This window comes from Oncorhynchus gorbuscha, linkage group LG24 (assembly GCF_021184085.1).
Source record: "Oncorhynchus gorbuscha isolate QuinsamMale2020 ecotype Even-year linkage group LG24, OgorEven_v1.0, whole genome shotgun sequence".
NCBI lineage: Eukaryota > Metazoa > Chordata > Actinopteri > Salmoniformes > Salmonidae > Oncorhynchus > Oncorhynchus gorbuscha.
Window position 1 is genome coordinate 54,290,189 of NC_060196.1, and position 18,962 is coordinate 54,309,150.

Here is an 18,962-nt window from a genome sequence, read left to right on the forward strand (position 1 = left end):
ATTGTAGCCTTTGATGTCACATGTCACACAATTAGTGCATATGGGCACCACACAATGTATCACCTTGACTTGAAACACGAAACATTTGAGGTATAATAATGTTTCAAAGAGATACTTGAGGTTTATCAGTATGAATGTCGTCTGAGTGTGTGGGGCATTGGCTGCTACAGTTTGTGTAGTTGGGAGTGTAGTTGCTTCAACTGTGGGCCAGTTGAACCTGGGCCTGTGCTCTCTGAAATCCTTGAGACCTTCCTACCCCATTGAAGTTGACGTTTAAAATGGTCAAGGTTATATAAGGGTTATGATTAAGGTTAGGCTACGGGTATGAGTTAAGCTTAGGGTTTAGGGTGAGCACGTCCCAAGGATCCCGGATAGCACTGACCTTGTTTCAGCGTGTCAGCCATATTGGAATGCTCTGCTCAGGATGGGAAGTACAGAACTAGGCGTAGTAGGCGAGACTGGAGTGGTGGGCAGAGAAAGGAGAACGCACGAACCACTAAGCAACTTCAGTTTTTTGAAGGATTTAAAACTCATATAAACGAGGAGTTACACCGGTAAACGAAAGTGAATTGTCCGGCACACTAATTGGATAGGCCAAAGTGAGTACGGTTATGTTTCTTATGTTATATCCTGATGTATAATGTAGGCGACTTCCAGGCGAAGTGTGTGTGATGGAGCGTCTGCATTGCCTACACTACACATTGACGTTTCCTCCCATAAAATTACAAGTTGTTTTCCTTATCACCTATCTTTCTGTTGAAGATGTCTAGATAATATGTCGTTCTCAATCATTGTGTTGTCTATCAATTGATACATCATCGCTATAACGAAAGCATATCACACATGTAGCCCATTCAATTTACACATGATATTCTGGTCGTCATTCATTAAATCTTTAGGAAAGTATGTTAATCGGAATCTCCACAAATTGTTGTGTGTGTATATATAGAAACAATGTCCCCCAATATGCTCATAAAGTCTTAATTCGTAAATTCCCGTAGTTTATGTCTATTTTGTATTCCATGATTGTCTGTGTATTCAGGTTATACCTTTCTGAAATATATCGTTTGTATGTTGTAGCTAGGTAACCAAGCTTATGGACGTTTCCTGGAGATTTGGATTGTTAATTACACCCTTGTGAAGCGTATTACATTTGGATATTGGCGTGGCATTTCTTGTTGTTGTTGTTACTGTTTATACTACTGTAAACCCGAGGCTCTGGAAATTAAATTACACTGAAGTCCTGTATTTTTAGGACCAGTGAGTTCTTTGATTTTTTTATTTCACCTTTATTTAACCAGATAGGCCAGTTGAGAACAAGTTCTGAGGGTAAAGATACAGTGTAATCACATATTGTCCAAGTTACAGCTTTTAATTTATACATGTATGACTCAATATCTGAAGTTGTTGAAAGGCAATATGACCAGACCTTGGTCCTCCATAATATTGTGTTCATGTTGTTGAGTAACCATTCCCAATGTTTTTCAAGGACATTCCAAATATCTACTTGTCTGCTTGAGAAGGTGGGACAGTGTTGCACTTAGGGCCTGTATTTACCAAGTGTCTCAGAGTAGGAGTGCTGATCAGGTTCTCCCTGTCCATAATAACCTGCAATATTATTATCTAAAAGGCAATACAGATCCTAGATCAGAACTCTCACTCTGAGACACTAAAATACAGGCCCAGATCCACCACTTTTAAAGTACACTTTCAGAGCCAGGAAGGCAGATTTAGACAGACTTCTTAATGATGACACAAACACTTGACAGTTTGTAATCTAATGGGCTGGCAGTGGTAAGGGGAATTAAATGAAACATAAAGGCATTGATTGGAGTCATAAATTGCTTGATTAATTTAATTAATTGATAAGACTCCCAGAGGCCTCTGTCTGTCTGTCTGTCCGTCCGTCCGTCCGTGTGTGAGTGTGTGAGCATGTTACATTTTCCACTGAGTCGGCCTAGGCCTAACCTTGCTTATAGCCATCTCAGGCAAGTTCTATTCACAGGCTCTATTCTACATCCTCCCAACTTATTCTGCCTACTGTTGTTTTAGAGGAAGAGGAGCTGCCTAGTGTTGTTTTAGCTACAGAGGAAGAGGAGCTGCCTAGTGTTGTTTTAGCTACAGAGGAAGAGGAGCTGCCTAGTGTTGTTTTAGCTACAGAGGAAGAGGAGCTGCCTAGTGTTGTTTTAGCTACAGAGGAAGAGGAGCTGCCTAGTGTTGTTTTAGCTACAGAGGAAGAGGAGCTGTGTCTAAAGCAGCAGCTGTGACAGGAAGGACAATGCAACAATGTTCTCCAGTTGTACTGCTGCATTCTGCTTTAGATTGGCCAGGATGTAGCCTAGCTTGGCTGCCACACACACACACACACACACACACACACACACACACACACACACACACACACACACACACACACACACACACACACACACACACACACACACACACACACACACACACACACACACACACACACACACACACACACACACACCGTCCCTCAGGATTCTGGAGGAAAACGCCTTTTTCCTCTACTCAGAGGCAGCAGTTTCATAGTGTGTGTGTGAGAGAGAGCTTGTGAAGAGAGAGAGGAGTTGATGTGCTGTGATGCAGCTGTGGCTATTATGTGATTTGTTGTTGCTTTTTGACCTGATGATCTCAGTGTGGTGGTGATAAAGAACATGTTTCTCAAACAAAGGTATTAGGGGGTAGGTCTGCTCTGCTGTTGGCATGTATAATAGACACGTTGGAGTTCCAGCCTCAGATCCATAAACCATAATTACAGAGTGTGTGTGCCCATTTCAAACACATTTAAAATTTTATAATAATAAATGTTGGGGGTCAGAAGTTTAAATGACAGCTTAATCTGGTGTATTACTTACACTGGACGACAGGCAGCATGGTTTCACAACCAGCATCATGTTGCAGTTCCCTCCCAGTTGAATTGACTCCAGGTTCCCTCAGATTACAGCGTGTGTTGTGCTTCATAATGGTGTGCACTCATAACTCTTTGAACTCTCTCTGTGAGGATGGATGGACATATCTGAGTTGATTGAAAACAACATCAACTGTTTTCAGTCTCTATGTAAGTGTGTGTGTGATCGCCCTCTATTATAACTGCAGTGTTCCCTGGGATAGCCTAGCAGTATAATGTTGAATTACTAATGTCAAGGATGCCTCTGATTGCTATGTTGGCGCTCACTGAACTGTCTTTTTAAGTTAATGGGTATGTTCCTCTGCCAAGACTTCTGGGTGCAAAATTCTGGGAACTTTCAATAAATTCCTCTGTATTCCCGAAATCCCATTTCATAATCAGGAGGGAATAAGCAGGAAATCCGGAATCTTCCAACCAGGATTTCTGGAAAACCAGGTCATTTATTGAAAGTTCACTGAATTTTGCAACCCTAGACAGACATTGCTGAAGCATGCCAGCTCTTACAAAGCCTGGATAGGTATTTTACATCGCTATACCTATAATCTGGTGCCTGACTGCACAGTTGATGACGTCACACGCAACTATTGGGGCGTAGACAGGGGCGTAGACAGGGGCGTACTGTTAAATTCAGACCTAGACTTGCGTCCTTAATGGCAGAATATTCCCTATGTAGTGGACTACTTTTGACCAGGACCCATAAGGCTCTGGTCAGAATTAGGATAGTATGTAGGGAAAAGGGTGCTATTTTGGACATAGGCATTGTCGTCTGCAGTGTCTGGGAGATCAGGTGTTGTTCAGCCATTCATAATGCATTTAACACACACAGTCATGCTACTAATACGATATGACCTTAAGTCAAAGCATCACCTTTCGCTGGTGGCGAGGAGAATGTTACATTACTTAGAAATATGTCTGATTTATGTGTGTGGTCCTGTGGTGTGTTTCTAAGCATTGTGGGGATGTTGGTACGCCTCTTTCCATTCAAATCATTGTCTAAATATTTTTTAAATAAAAATGGTTCCACATGTCTCTGATCTGAACTTCTCTGTTAGGCATTATGTTGTGGTTTAGATCAGGGATGGGCAACTCCAGTCCTCGGAGTGGTGTCACATTCCCCCCATCCCTAGCAAACACAGCTGGTTTAAACGAATCGCATTCTAAACTGAAGATCATGATTAGTTTGTTATTGGAGTCATGTGTGTTCCCTGGGCAAAATTGTGACACCAATCAGGCCCACAAAGGACTGGAGTTGCCCACCCCTGGTTTCGATTAATACAGTAATGTTAATCCTGTACACATTTAATCTACGTCGATGAACATAGACAAACCTAACTACCTCCAGGTCCTTTTCCATGACTGGGTTATTTTGAAAGGGGCTAAAAATGCAGCAAATGTAGGTAGGGGACCTAAAGTCAACCCAACTACTACAGTCGTCTACACTACCCTACACTCTATGGCTGACAATGTTAGGCCTCAAGCTAAAGGTCCCAGTGTTCTCTCTCTGGCTGTCCCAAATGGAACCCTATTCCTTACACAGGGCACTTGTCACGGTCGTCCTCCTCTTCATCTGAAGAGGAGAGGCGAGATGGATCGGAGGACCAAAATGCGGCGTGGTATGTGTTCATCATTAATTTTTATAAAGAAAACACTGAACACTGAAACACTATACAAAAACAATAACCGAAATAACAACCGTGAAGCTAATGAGAACTGTGCTGAAACAAGCAATCAACATAGACAGTCACCCACAAACAAACAGTGCAACCCAGGCTACCTAAGTATGATTCTCAATCAGAGACAACTAATGACACCTGCCTCTGATTGAGAACCATACTAGGCCGAAACATAGAAATCCCCAAATCATAGAAAATCAAACATAGACTGCCCACCCCAACTCACAGCCTGACCATACTAAATAATGACAAAACAAAGGAAATAAAGGTCAGAACGTGACAGCACTACTATGACCATAGCCTTATGGGGACTGGGAGTGGAGGGCTGTGGAGGTTGGTCATGTTCAGTCGGGAGAAAGATGTTCGGTTTTTTAACACGGAGGTACTAGTTTAACAGGGAAATAATAACTGAAATTGTATAATAAGATCACAGATGTTTTGTTTCCCGTTGCAAAATATTTAGCTGTGGTGTGCTTGTCCAGGGACACAACAGAAATATGTGCCGTTGGAGGTACCAGGGGACTGGAGTTGGGAACCACTGCGCCAGTGAACACTCCCCCAGCCCGGACTGCAGTGGCCTTCGCAGGCAGGATGAAGGACCGGAAGAGGAAAACAAACAGACTGCCAGCTATTCTCTTCCATCCAGGGGATTGGGATCTAAGCAGAGCGCCTCAGGGACCACAGAGTAGCCTGGGTAACTGGTGAGGAGAGATATACCCCCGCTAGCATTTCTCCTTGCTTTTTTTTAGTGGTCACAAATGCAGCACACACCCTGTAGGTCAACTCCCTCTGAAGGTAAATAGAAAACAAGTTACAGTAGGCAGTCAGATCTGTTTTTTACATTTACAGGAGGCACCACCAGAGAAAGCTTATAGTATATAGGCACATCTCTTTTTTTTAACATGGTCGACCATTGCAAAGTGTCTTCCGGCTGTAGTGGAAAGACAATAGTCATTACTTAGCCTAGTAGGGGACTGTATAGTACAGCTCACCCATAGTCAGTGTATCGGCTATTTGAGACAGTGAAAGGCCATACAAGAAGGCTCAGGTGGTCAGTCAGAAACCCAGAGGATACTTGAGACCTGTACTGTATGTGTCTGGAATCAGAGTCTATCTTTAGCTAGCTGCCTGGCTGGCTTCTCAGAACTTCTGTTTCACTGGAAGGCAAGGACCACCCAGCCCCAGCCTCACTGTCATGCTGCATGTCTGTCTGTGGACCAGGGGTGAGTCTGACTCATGCTGCCTTTCTGCCTGGTTTAGGGGTGAGTCTGACTGTCTTGCTGTCTGTCTGTGGATCAGGGGTGAGTCTGACTCATGCTGCCTTTCTGCCTGGTTTAGGGGTGAGTCTGACTGTCGTGCTGTCTGTCTGTGGATCAGGGGTGAGTCTGACTCATGCTGCCTTTCTGCCTGGTTTAGGGGTGAGTCTGACTGTCTTGCTGTCTGTCTGTGGATCAGGGGTGAGTCTGACTCATGCTGCCTTTCTGCCTGGTTTAGGGGTGAGTCTGACTGTCGTGCTGTCTGTCTGTGGATCAGGGGTGAGTCTCACTGCCTTTCTGACAGGTTTGGGGGTGAGTCTCACTGTCATGCTGCCTTTCTGCCTGGTTTAGGGGTGAGTCTGAATGTCTTGCTGTCTGTCTGTCTGGATTAGGGGTGAGTCTCACTGTCATGCTCTCTGTCTGTCTGGATTAGGGGTGAGTCTCACTGTCTTGCTGCTTGTCTGTCTGAATCAGGGGTGAGTCTCACTCATGTTGTCTGTCTGGATCAGGGTGAGTCTGACTGTCATGCTGTCTGGATCAGTGGAGAGTGTATCCCTGGGTAGGGCTTTGACGATCATGGTACTTTGTCAGTCGGTGATTGTTAAGCAAAAACTCCCATTCTCATGGTATTGACCGTTAATTAACATAAACACATTTATCATCTCCTGGCGTTCATGCATAGCCTACAACCTACTAATGCAGACCTTTAGAACATCTACATTTTAAAAAGTCTAATAAATCCATGTAATATAGCCAACACCCTCACAATAAATAAATCCATTATTTATTTTAGACTGGTCATGATATTATATATATATAAAGAAACATGATATTAAGAAAATGTAGTCTATTTCAGAATAACAGAATAGTATACTCTGAGTTGTCGTTATGTTAGGTCCTGATCTGACTATGACATATGGCTGTGGGCTACAAAAGTTCATTTAGCAGACGAGATTTGCTTAGAATTCCGTAGCATTATTTTATAGTATTAAGAATACAATTGAACATAGCTGAATAAAATAGAAAGGATATTTTCTGCAAATGATTACAGAGGGAGTGCGTCTATTCTGTGTTGAGTAGTTAACAAAGAAACAGTTCCTCCTACATGCTTAATTTAGAGTTAGTTATGCAACTAGTTAGTTGTTCTACAAACGTTGGGTTATATGTTTAGATTTTTTAAATGCAATCTAAGGCTGCATGATGCGACTGGTTTTTAAAAAAGTTGAAAGGCATGAGCGGTGCTCTGTTTCTTGTGCAGCCTGTACACACTTCATCAGTCTCTCATTCACAATATGACAAGCACTTGATAATACCTCGAATTTCCCCGGTGGCATTCCCCTTGTGTGGCATTAATGCCCTCTAAAAAAATCCATGCCTTGTGGCCATTGTGCCCTTGGGCTGAATATAATCATTTTAATTCCCTTCTCTCGGTTGCCAATTGCCGTGCTCAGAAGCAGCTCTCACTCACATGGCTCTCTCAGATATCTCAATTCTTATTAGCCAATACCCGTCATGTGACCGGGTCCTTCTCACAGGCATCTCAGCTCTGAATTAGGCTACAAGTGAAGACCGACACATCGGGTATGCAACTGCTTCCTTCTTATTGAATTCCGAGGCGCATATTGAAGATCTACTATACAAAAGCTAATCTATTCTATTGATCAAGTTGTCCTTCTGGGCGAGAAAGGAATATTCCAAACATACTCTGGGACCGTTGTGGGATGTGATGGATCTCATATGAATACAACCACTAGCATCAACAAAAACATTTTTTAAATCAATGAGGCTGATGCAACAGATCAGAACGTTTAGCTTAATGTTGATAAACTATTAGGCTATTTCTTCACAGTGTAAGCGCAGAACTGTACACACTGCAGTCGACCTAATAGAACGAATGTTCCAAAATGCAATCAATTAGCGGGAATATACGGTTCTCAAAAGTGACTGCAAATGCAATTATGCATGTAATGCTTTAGTATAAAGGTGAATTTTTATGGTGAAAATGATTTTCCACAAACATGAAAATCACACGCTGCTTATGTATGCCAGTTAGGCTCTATACCCCTTGTAAAGTGGATTAATGTGCTTAAAATTAAGGAATGATTTGGCCACTTTAGTTGTGATACAAACCTTATCAAAAGATATAGGCCTATGCTACATGAGGTGTGCGACTGTGATTTGAAAAGAAAATAATAATAAAAATATTGTCAGCCATCAGACTATTCTTGATTACATTTTTATTTTATTTATTTAACTCTATTTAACTAGGCAAGTCATTTAAGAACAAATTATTATTTACAATGACGGCCTACCTCCGGCCAAACCCAGACGATGCTGGGTCAATTGTGCGCCGCCCTATGGGACTCCCGATCATGGCCGGATGTGATGCAGCCTGGATTTGAACCAGGGACTGTAGTGACACCTCTTGCACTGAGATGCAGTGCCTTAGTCCGCTGCACCACTCGGGAGCCCCCTGTGAGCCCCCCCTTTACATTAATTAAATAATATATGTGTGAAATTAGTTTTGATTTAGAATGGACTTTAGGTCGACCGATTTATGATTTTTTTTCAACGCAGATACTGATACCGATAATTGGAGGACCAAAAAAAGCTGATGCCGATTAATCGGACGATTTTTATATATATTTTTAATAATGACAATTACAAAAATACTGAATGAACAATGAACACATTTATTTTAACTTAATATAGTATAATATTTAAAAAATCTATTTTGTCTCAAATAATGTTACATTTGGTTTAAATAATGCAAAAACAGTGTTGGAGAAGAAAGTAAAAGTGCAGTATGTGCCATGTAAAAAAGCTAATGTTTAAGTTCCTTGCTCAGACCTTGAGAACATATGAAAGCTGGTGGTTCAATATTCCCAGTTCTTCAATATTCCCAGTTCTTCAATATTCTCAGTTAAAATGTTTAAGTTGTAGTTATTATAGGAATTATGACGCGTCGACTATTTCTCTCTATACCATTTGTATTTCTAATACCTTTGACTATTGGATGTTCTTATAGGCACTTTAGTATTGCCAGCCTAATCTCAGGAGTTGATAGGTTTGAAGTCATAAACAGCGCTGTGCTTCAAGCATTGCTTAGAGCTGCTGGCAAACGCATTAAAGTGCTGTTTGAATGAATGCTTACGAGCCTGCTGGTGCCAACCACCGCTCAGTCAGACTGGTCTATCAAATATCAAATCATAGACTTCATTATAATATAATAAACACAGAAATACAAGCCTTTGGTCATTAATATGGTCAAATCCGGAAACAAACTTTTCTATAAAACAAAACGTTTATTCTTTCAGTGAAATACGGAACCATTCCGGATTTTATCTAATGGGTGGCATCCATAAGTCTAAATATTCCTGTTACATTGCACAACCTTCAATGTTATGTCATAATTATGTAAAATTCTGGCAAATTAATTACGGTCTTTGCTAGGAAGAAACACAGTTCACCACGAGCCAGGCGGCCTAAACTGTTGCATATACCCTGACTCTGCTGGCACTGAACGCAAGAGAAGTCACACCATTTCCCTAGTTAATATTGCCTGCTAACATGCATTTCTTAAAAACTAAATATGCAGGTTTAAAAATATATACTTCTGTGTATTGATCTTAAGAAAGGCATTGATGTTCATGGTTAGGTACATTTGTGCAACGAATGGGCTTTTTTCGCGAATGCGCTTTTGTTAAATCATCACCCGCGAAGTTGAAGTAGGCTGTGATTCAATGATAAATTAACAGGCACCGCATTGATTATATGCAACGCAGGACAAGCTAGTTCACTACACATGGTTGATGATAGAACTAGGTTAACTAGTAATTATGTGAAGATTGATTGTTTTTTTATAAGATAAGTTTAATGCTAGCTAGCAACATACCTTTGCTCCTTGCAGGCACAAGGTCCTTTTGACACTGCACTCACATAACAAGTGTTCAGCCTGCCACGCAGTTTCCTCGTGGATTGCAATTTAATCAGCCATAATCGGTGTCCAAAAAGGCTGATTACAGATTGTTATGAAAACTTGAAATCGGCCTTAATTAATCGTCCATAGCGAATGTTTCATTTTCTGACAGGTAGGCTATACTCCTGTTGTAAATTGAAGCAATGTGCTGAATATTAGGAAAGTTGAGAAATAAATATAGTAGGCCTAGCCTATAGGAAGATGATGGGATCCTCTTTTTAATAGAGGCCATCAAAACTCTTGTTTTCTCACACAGTTGCATATCCTATAGAAATGTTGCGCAACATGAGCTCATCGCTAACATTTGCATTGACAATAGTGCTGAGTACCAGGCCGTCAGCAGCATCAAAGTGCAGTTTTGGATAAGCCTAGTTACCGTGACTACACGGTCATGTGGATTTTGACTGCAGTCATGACTTGTGACCGCCAGTAATACAGTCACCATAACAGCACTACTCCTGACTTCATGTGCTGTTGCTGTAGGGAGGGGGTGTTGCCTAGAAAATCAAAGACTTGTTTTCTACAACAACTTGCTTGTTTCAGCAAGGAGAAACAACTTTTCATCACGTTGTAAAGACTCCATGTTACTACGGAAACAGACTCAACCGCACGAACCGCACGGCCTTCCCGTCGTCAGTTAACTGTTCGCTACACAAAAAAAACGGTTATGCCGGTTATTTTATCATGACGGACCTCATCCTTAAACGTCGGTTACATAGTTATACGGTAACTGTGCCAGCCACATCCCTGGGTCTCTACTCTAGGTCCAGATATATTTTCCAGGCTGTGCTTTGAACAGCAATACAATATGGGGTCAACACACTCCCTCTGTCTGCCCAACTATTCCTGACATTTGTCCAGGTTGGTTGGAGAAGTATGTGCAGAATGTTGTGGTCGACAAACACCAATGACTTCTAATAGTTTTCCTACAGTTGTACTGTAGTATACTGTAGGTCTCTTTAGTATACTGTCAGTCTTTGTGGTATACTGTAGGTCTCTAGTATACTGTAGATCTCTGTAGTATACTGTCAGTCTTTGTGATATACTGTAGGTCTCTAGTATACTGTAGGTGTCTGTATTATACTGTCAGTCTTTGTGATATACTGTAGGTCTCTAGTATACTGTAGGTGTCTGTGGTATACTGTCAGTCTTTGTGGTATACTGTAGGTCTCTAGTATACTGTAGATCTCTGTAGTATACTGTCAGTCTTTGTGATATACTGTAGGTCTCTAGTATACTGTAGGTCTCTAGTATACTGTAGGTCTCTAGTATACTGTAGGTCTCTAGTATACTGTAGGTCTCTAGTATACTGTAGGTGTCTGTGGTATACTGTCAGTCTCTGTAGTATACTGTAGGTCTCTAGTATACTGTAGGTCTCTAGTATACTGTAGGTCTCTAGTATACTGTAGGTCTCTAGTATACTGTATGTCTCTGTAGTATTTCTGTAGGTCTGTAGTATTTCTGTAGGTCTTTGTAGTATACTGTAGGTCTCTAGTATACTGTAGATCTCTGTAGTATACTGTCAGTCTTTGTGATATACTGTAGGTCTCTAGTATACTGTAGGTGTCTGTATTATACTGTCAGTCTTTGTGATATACTGTAGGTCTCTAGTATACTGTAGGTCTCTAGTATACTGTAGGTCTCTAGTATACTGTAGGTCTCTAGTATACTGTAGGTCTCTGTAGTATACTGTAGGTCTCTGTAGTATACTGTAGGTCTCTGTAGTATCCTGTAGTATCATGTATGTCTCTGTGGTATACTGTAGGTCTCTAGTATACTGTAGGTCTCTAGTATACTGTAGGTCTCTAGTATACTGTAGATCTCTGTAGTATACTGTCAGTCTTTGTAGTATACTGTCACTCTATGTAGTATACTGTTGGTCTCTAGTATACTGTAGGTCTCTAGTATACTGTAGGTCTCTAGTATACTGTAGGTCTCTAGTATACTGTAGGTCTCTAGTATACTGTAGGTCTCTAGTATACTGTAGGTCTCTGTAGTATACTGTAGGTCTCTGTAGTATACTGTAGGTCTCTGTAGTATCCTGTAGTATCATGTATGTCTCTGTGGTATACTGTAGGTCTCTAGTATACTGTTGGTCTCTAGTATACTGTAGGTCTCTGTCGTATACTGTATGTCTCTGTAGTATTTCTGTAGGTCTGTAGTATTTCTGTAGGTCTCTGTAGTATACTGTAGGTCTCCGCAATATACTGTAGGTCTGTGGTATACTGTAGGTCCCTGTGGTATACTGTAGTATACTCTTGGTCTCTGTGGTATACTGTAGGTCTCTGTGGTATACTGTAGGTCTCTGTAGTATACTGTAGGTCTCTGTAGTATACTGTAGGTCTCTGTAGTATACTGTAGGTCTCTGTAGTATACTGTAGGTCTCTGTAGTATCCTGTAGTATCATGTATGTCTCTGTGGTATACTGTAGGTCTCTAGTATACTGTAGGTCTCTGTAGTATACTGTAGGTCTCTGTAGTATACTGTAGGTCTCTGTAGTATCATGTATGTCTCTGTGGTATACTGTAGGTCTCTGTGGTATACAGTAGGTCTCTGTAGTTTACTGTAGGTCTCTAGTATACTGTAGGTCTCTGTAGTATACTCTTGGTCTCTGTAGTATACTCTTGGTCTCTGTAGTATACTCTTGGTCTCTAGTATACTGTAGGTCTCTGTAGTATACTGTAGGTCTCTGTGGTATACTGTAGGTCTCTGTAGTTTACTGTAGGTCTCTAGTATACTGTAGGTCTCTGTAGTATACTCTTGGTCTCTGTGGTATACTGTAGGTCTCTGTGGTATACTGTAGGTCTCTGTGGTATACTGTAGGTCTCTGTGGTATACTGTAGGTCTCTGTGGTATACTGTAGGTCTCTGTGGTATACTGTAGGTCTCTAGTATACTGTAGGTCTCTGTAGTATACTCTTGGTCTCTGTGGTATAATGTAGGTCTCTAGTATACTGTAGGTCTCAGTAGTATACTCTTGGTCTCTGTGGTATACTGTAGGTCTCTAGTATACTGTAGGTCTCTGTGGTTTACTGTAGGTCTCAGTAGTATACTCTTGGTCTCTGTGGTATACTGTAGGTCTCTGTGGTTTACTGTAGGTCTCAGTAGTATACTCTTGGTCTCTGTGGTATAATGTAGGTCTCTAGTATACTGTAGGTCTCTAGTATACTGTAGGTCTCAGTAGTATACTCTTGGTCTCTGTGGTATACTGTAGGTCTCTGTGGTTTACTGTAGGTCTCAGTAGTATACTCTTGGTCTCTGTGGTATAATGTAGGTCTCTAGTATACTGTAGGTCTCTGTGGTTTACTGTAGGTCTCAGTAGTTTACTCTTGGTCTCTGTGGTATACTGTAGGTCTCTGTGGTTTACTGTAGGTCTCTGTAGTATACTCTTGGTCTCTGTAGTTTACTGTAGGTCTCTAGTATACTGTAGGTCTCAGTAGTTTACTCTTGGTCTCTGTGGTATACTGTAGGTCTCTGTGGTATACTGTAGGTCTCTGTGGTATACTGTAGGTCTCTGTGGTATACTGTAGGTCTCTGTGGTATACTGTAGGTCTCTGTAGTATACTGTAGGTGTCTGTAGTACACTGTAGATATCTGTAGTACACTGTAGGTCTCGGTAGTATACTGTAGGTCTCTAGTATACTGTAGGTCTCTAGTACACTGTAGGTATCTCTAGTACACTGTAGGTATCTCTAGTATACTGTAGGTGTCTGTAGTACACTGTAGATATCTGTAGTACACTGTAGGTCTCGGTAGTATACTGTAGGTCTCTAGTACACTGTAGGTATCTCTAGTATACTGTAGGGCTCTAGTATACTGTAGATCTGTAGTACACTGTAGGTATCTCTAGTACACTGTAGGTCTCTTTTGACCCGTAGAAAAATAATTGCTCGCCTTGACACACTCTGTCTTAATAGACCAGCATTTCCTCCACTCCACAGGTTCTAACCTACTGCTATTCTATGCAGTTTGGAGATTTGACGTGAGTGTTAAAACAAGGATACATACACTGTTGCACTTCCTAGCCTGCTATCCCATATCCTGAAACTCAATAGAGCCCTCCCATCGGAAACAGTAGTGGCTTGACTGTAAATAAACAGAGATAAATACACAGAGATGGTCAACAACACCAGAGTCCAGCCCTCGCTCTCTCGCTCCTCATTCCACTGTGTGCCATCCACCCATCCCACAGAAGAGAGGAGCAAGACTCTCATTTCCTGACATTTTACTGGGCCACATAAGGGGGTTGGGAGGAGGGTAAAGAAGTAAACCAGTGTTTGCTCTGGTTTATGCAGAAATTAGCCATATAACATATTGGTAAAATTATTTGTTATATATAACAAATAATTATATATATGGTCCAATATGTTCAAAAAATGTAACAAATAATTTTACCAATATATGTTATATGCATGGTCCATATTATCAGGTATACTATCAGCAATATCACCTGTAGCCAAGCGATGCAGCATATTGGCTATAAATACATGGGTTGAAGCATGAGGTTGTCTATCTGCATGTAATCCCATTGGGCTAGTAGAGCCCTGCATCAGGTCAGATAGCCATATGGGTGAGCTGCAAAAAAAACAAACAGCTGGCGGGTGGAATGAAAACATTTTTTCCGCGGTTCAGAACAATTACATTAGTGATCTGATTTTTAATTTTTTTAAAAATCCAGATAATGCAGTTTTTAAATATCCAGGAACTTGTTGTGTATTCCGTTCTGTTAGCAGCAAGGCAGACATCAGGCTACCAGCCACGCAGACATATTTGTTTTTGACAATTCTGTTATCAGTTAGTTATTGCATTCATTCAGGCTTTTGTTTATTATACCATACGCAGGCCATATAAAGTGTAAACCGGTGTGTTTGGTAAACGTTTGAGTAGCCTACTAAGTAAATGTAGCCAACTTTTGCAGCTTTTTCTCCAGTCTGGGAATTCCTTCCCCTATGGCACTCGTAACTGGAATGTGTCTTGAGGAATATTTATTTCTGGGAATTCCTTCCCCTATGGCACTCGTTACTGGAATGTGTCTTCAGGAATATTTATTTCTGGGAATTCCTTCCCCTATGGCACTCGTAACTGGAATGTGTCTTGAGGAATATTTATTTCTGGGAATTCCTTCCCCTATGGCACTCGTAACTGGAATGTGTCTTGAGGAATAGTTTTATAGTTTTATATCTTTATGTTTGAAGCCTGAAATGTGGCAAAAGGTCGCAAAGTTCAAGGGGGCCGAATACTTTCGCAGGGCACTGTATAATTAGTTGGCCTAGCTAGGCTAACCACCCCCTAAACATAGACAGGTTCCACACTGAAAATATGCAAAAAAAATAGTTTGATAAAGACAAAGAGAGTGTTTTCATCAGAACCATTAAGCCTAGGTCTACTCACCAGATGGTTTGGCTGTAATTCATCACCATGCAGTGTTCAATATGGAGGAATTGTTCATCCATTTAGTCCAAAGAACAGGCAGAATAAACTAAATTGAACATCTGTAGACCTATACTGAAAATAAGACCCGTTTTAAAATAATCAATCTGAGAATAACTGTTCCAGACGCACATCACTTCATACTGGCAACTTTTTAAAATTTAGAAAAATGTTTGATTCTGTGATGTTACATCATGTTTTTTTGCTATGAAATAGATGGCATGCTTGTGATATGGGCTCAGGAAGTAAGAGACTATTGTCTGGTAAATGAACAAAACAAGACTATGCCATTGCTCAGCCCTAGTCTCAAACAAGCAAGCACCTCTGCTGAGGTTACTGCCTTTTTAAAGATTGTGTTCCATGATATAATATATCCAGTTGATATTAGTGTGTTCCATGATATAATATAACCAGTTGATATTAGTGTGTTCCATGATATAATATAACCAGTTGATATTAGTGTGTTCCATGATATAATATAACCAGTTGATATTAGTGTGGTCCATGATATAATATAACCAGTTGATATTAGTGTGTTCCATGATATAATATAACCAGTTGATATTACAGATTGTGTCCCATGATATAATATAACCAGTTGATATTAGTGTGTTCCATGATATAATATATCCAGTTGATATTAGTGTGTTCCATGATATAATATATCCAGTTGATATTAGTGTGGTCCATGATATAATATAACCAGTTGATATTAGTGTGTTCCATGATATAATATAACCAGTTGATATTACAGATTGTGTTCCATGATATAATATAACCAGTTGATATTAGTGTGTTCCATGATATAATATATCCAGTTGATATTAGTGTGTTCCATGATATAATATATCCAGTTGATATTAGTGTGTTCCATGATATAATATATCCAGTTGATATTAGTGTGTTCCATGATATAATATATCCAGTTGATATTACAGAGTGTGTTCCATGATATAATATAACCAGTTGATATTATGTGGCCGTCCTCATTAGAGCCAGTTTCATCATAGCGCTTGTGACTGCACTTGAAGAAACTTTAAACCTTCCGCATTGACTGACCTTCATGTCTTAAAGTAATGATGGACTGTCGTTTCTCTTCGCCTAATTTGCCTGCATCTCACAGAGTTCAAGTCATAGACCCATCTCAACAACAACTGTTCAAAAGAGACTGTTTGAATCAGGCCTTCATGGTCGATTGCTGCAAAAAAAAACACTGCTAAAGGACACCAATAAGAAAAAGAGACTTGTTTGGGCCAAGATATACAAGCAATGGACATTAGACCAGTGGTAATCTGTCCTTTGATGCGAGTCCAAATTTGAGATTTTTGGTTTCAACCGCCGTGTCTTTGTGATACAGAGTAGGTGAACGGATGATCTCCGCATGTGTGGTTCCCACCATGAAGCAAGGAGGAAGAATTGGAAAATGCCCATCTTTACCCCATGGCTCTAAAAGGTTTGTAATTGGACAACAAATCCTCTCCTGGTTATAGTCCGACGTGCATTTCTTAGACGTGTTCACAATCACACTTAAATCTGTTTCACAGGAAGCATGTTTCTATTTCCTCTGCATCTTCTCCCCCCATTCCACAGTTGGAGCTGTACAAACATTTCATTCTGTTGGCTAAGCAGTGAGCATCTAGGGGTGGTGAAAGTCATATGGTGAATGTCATATTGTGGGATCTAGGGGTGATGAAAGCCATATGGTGGCAGCTAGGGGCGGTGAAAGCCATATTGTGGCAGCTAGGAGCGGTGAAAGCCATATGGTGGCAGCTAGGAGCGGTGAAAGCCATATGGTGGCAGCTAGGAGCGGTGAAAGCCATATTGTGGCAGCTAGGAGCGGTGAAAGCCATATGGTGGCAGCTAGGAGCGGTGAAAGCCATATTGTGGCAGCTAGGAGCGGTGAAAGCCATATGGTGGCAGCTAGGGGCGGTGAAAGCCATATGGTGGCAGTTGGTGGCAGCTAGGAGCGGTGTATGGTGGCAGTTGGGGGCGGTGAAGCCATATGGTGGCAGCTAGGAGCGGTGGTGGCAGCTAGCCATAGCTGGTGGCAGCTAGGTGGCAGCTAGGTGAAAGCCATATGGTGGCAGCTAGGAGTCATATGGTGAAAGCCATATGGTGGCAGCTAGGAGCGGTGAAAGCCATATGGTGGCAGTTAGGCCATATGGTGGCAGTTAGGGGCGGTGAAAGTCATATGGTGGCAGCTAGGAGCGGTGAAAGCCATATGGTGGCAGCTAGGAGCGGTGAAAGCCATATGGTGGCAGTTGGGGGCGGTGAAAGTCATATGGTGAAAGTCATATGGTGGCAGCTAGGAGCGGTAAAAGCCATATGGTGGCAGCTAGGAGCGGTGAAAGCCATATGGTGGCAGCTAGGAGCGGTGAAAGCCATATGGTGGCAGCTAGGAGCGGTGAAAGCCATATGGTGGCAGCTAGGAGCGGTAAAAGTCATATGGTGGCAGCTAGGGGTGGTGAAAGTCATATGGTGAAAGTCATATGGTGGCAGCTAGGAGCGGTGAAAGCCATATGGTGGCAGCTAGGAGCGGTGAAAGCCATATGGTGGCAGCTAGGAGCGGTGAAAGCCATATGGTGGCAGCTAGGAGCGGTGAAAGCCATATGGTGGCAGCTAGGAGCGGTGAAAGCCATATGGTGGCAGCTAGGAGCGGTGGTGAAAGCCATATGGTGGCAGCTAGGGGTGGTGAAAGCCATATGGTGGCAGAGCCATATGGTGGCAGCTAGGGGTGGTGAAAGCCATATGGTGGCAGAGCGTATGGTACGCGATGCAGTGCGGCTGCTGTCTATGACATTCCAGCAGGTGTGAGGGAACATAAGGCAGCTCAGTAAGACTCAGTCATATCTGAATGCCGTACTGTCCTGCTTTTAATGTCAACAATTTATGGTACTGTTACTGGAGGCCCCTTTAGCTCTCTCTCTCTCTTGTCTCTCTTTTCATCTATCTCTCTCACACACACCCCCAGTGTCAGAATCTCCCAGTTAATATCTATAACCCTGTTATATATATATATATTTATTTTATTTAGCCAATAACATCGATTTGAGTCACGTTGCCGGCCCGGCACACTGTTGTGTAGGATTAAGAAATGGTTTCTGTAATTGGATGATTGGTGCTGTCCTGTCTGTCATGGTGTGTTGGAGTGCTGCTTGCTGATGGAATACTGAACATACAGTATCTTCATTTAGGGTTTGGCTCAGCATATGTTGAACACTGAAAGATGAATAGCACCTGAAGACCCAAACATGTCGTGTGACAAATGTGTCTGGGTTTACATGTAGACTGGGTGTATTGTGAAACCTGGTTGAAGACTGTGGGTGTCTGGAGTCTGGAGTTTTATTGGCTGACGTGTTCTCTCATAGGTGTGTTTTCTGTCTGTGCAAGAAGATGTCTGAGGAAAATACTGCAACAAAATGAGGTATCCACTCTCCTATCCATACCACCAACACTTTGATCATTTATAATGTGTGATCCAATAGAGTATGACGGTATGAGTCATAATACCCATAAAACCTGGAGGTCAAACAGGGAAATTATTTTTCCACCATTTTTTTCCCATAGGGGATTTTAGAAACACTTAATATAAGGTCTGTGTTTCATGTGCTGTGTCTCTCGCTGAGCCGGGTGCTGTGTTGTTGTCTCTCGCCGCGCCGGGTGCTGTGTTGTTGTCTCTCGCCGCGCCGG

The 18,962-nt window shown here is 41.7% G+C and overlaps 1 protein-coding gene across 2 annotated transcripts in view; it reads left to right on the forward strand.

Annotated features, from left to right (window-relative positions):
- The first annotated feature begins 408 nt into the window (after positions 1–408).
- The window catches only part of LOC124012359 (focal adhesion kinase 1-like), a 220,413-nt gene continuing 201,859 nt past the window's right edge, over positions 409–18,962 (forward strand). For both annotated transcript variants that reach the window (XM_046325898.1, XM_046325899.1), the window contains exon 1: positions 409–599. The gene's annotated coding sequence lies outside the window, so the exon portion shown is untranslated. The remainder of the gene's footprint in view (positions 600–18,962) is intronic.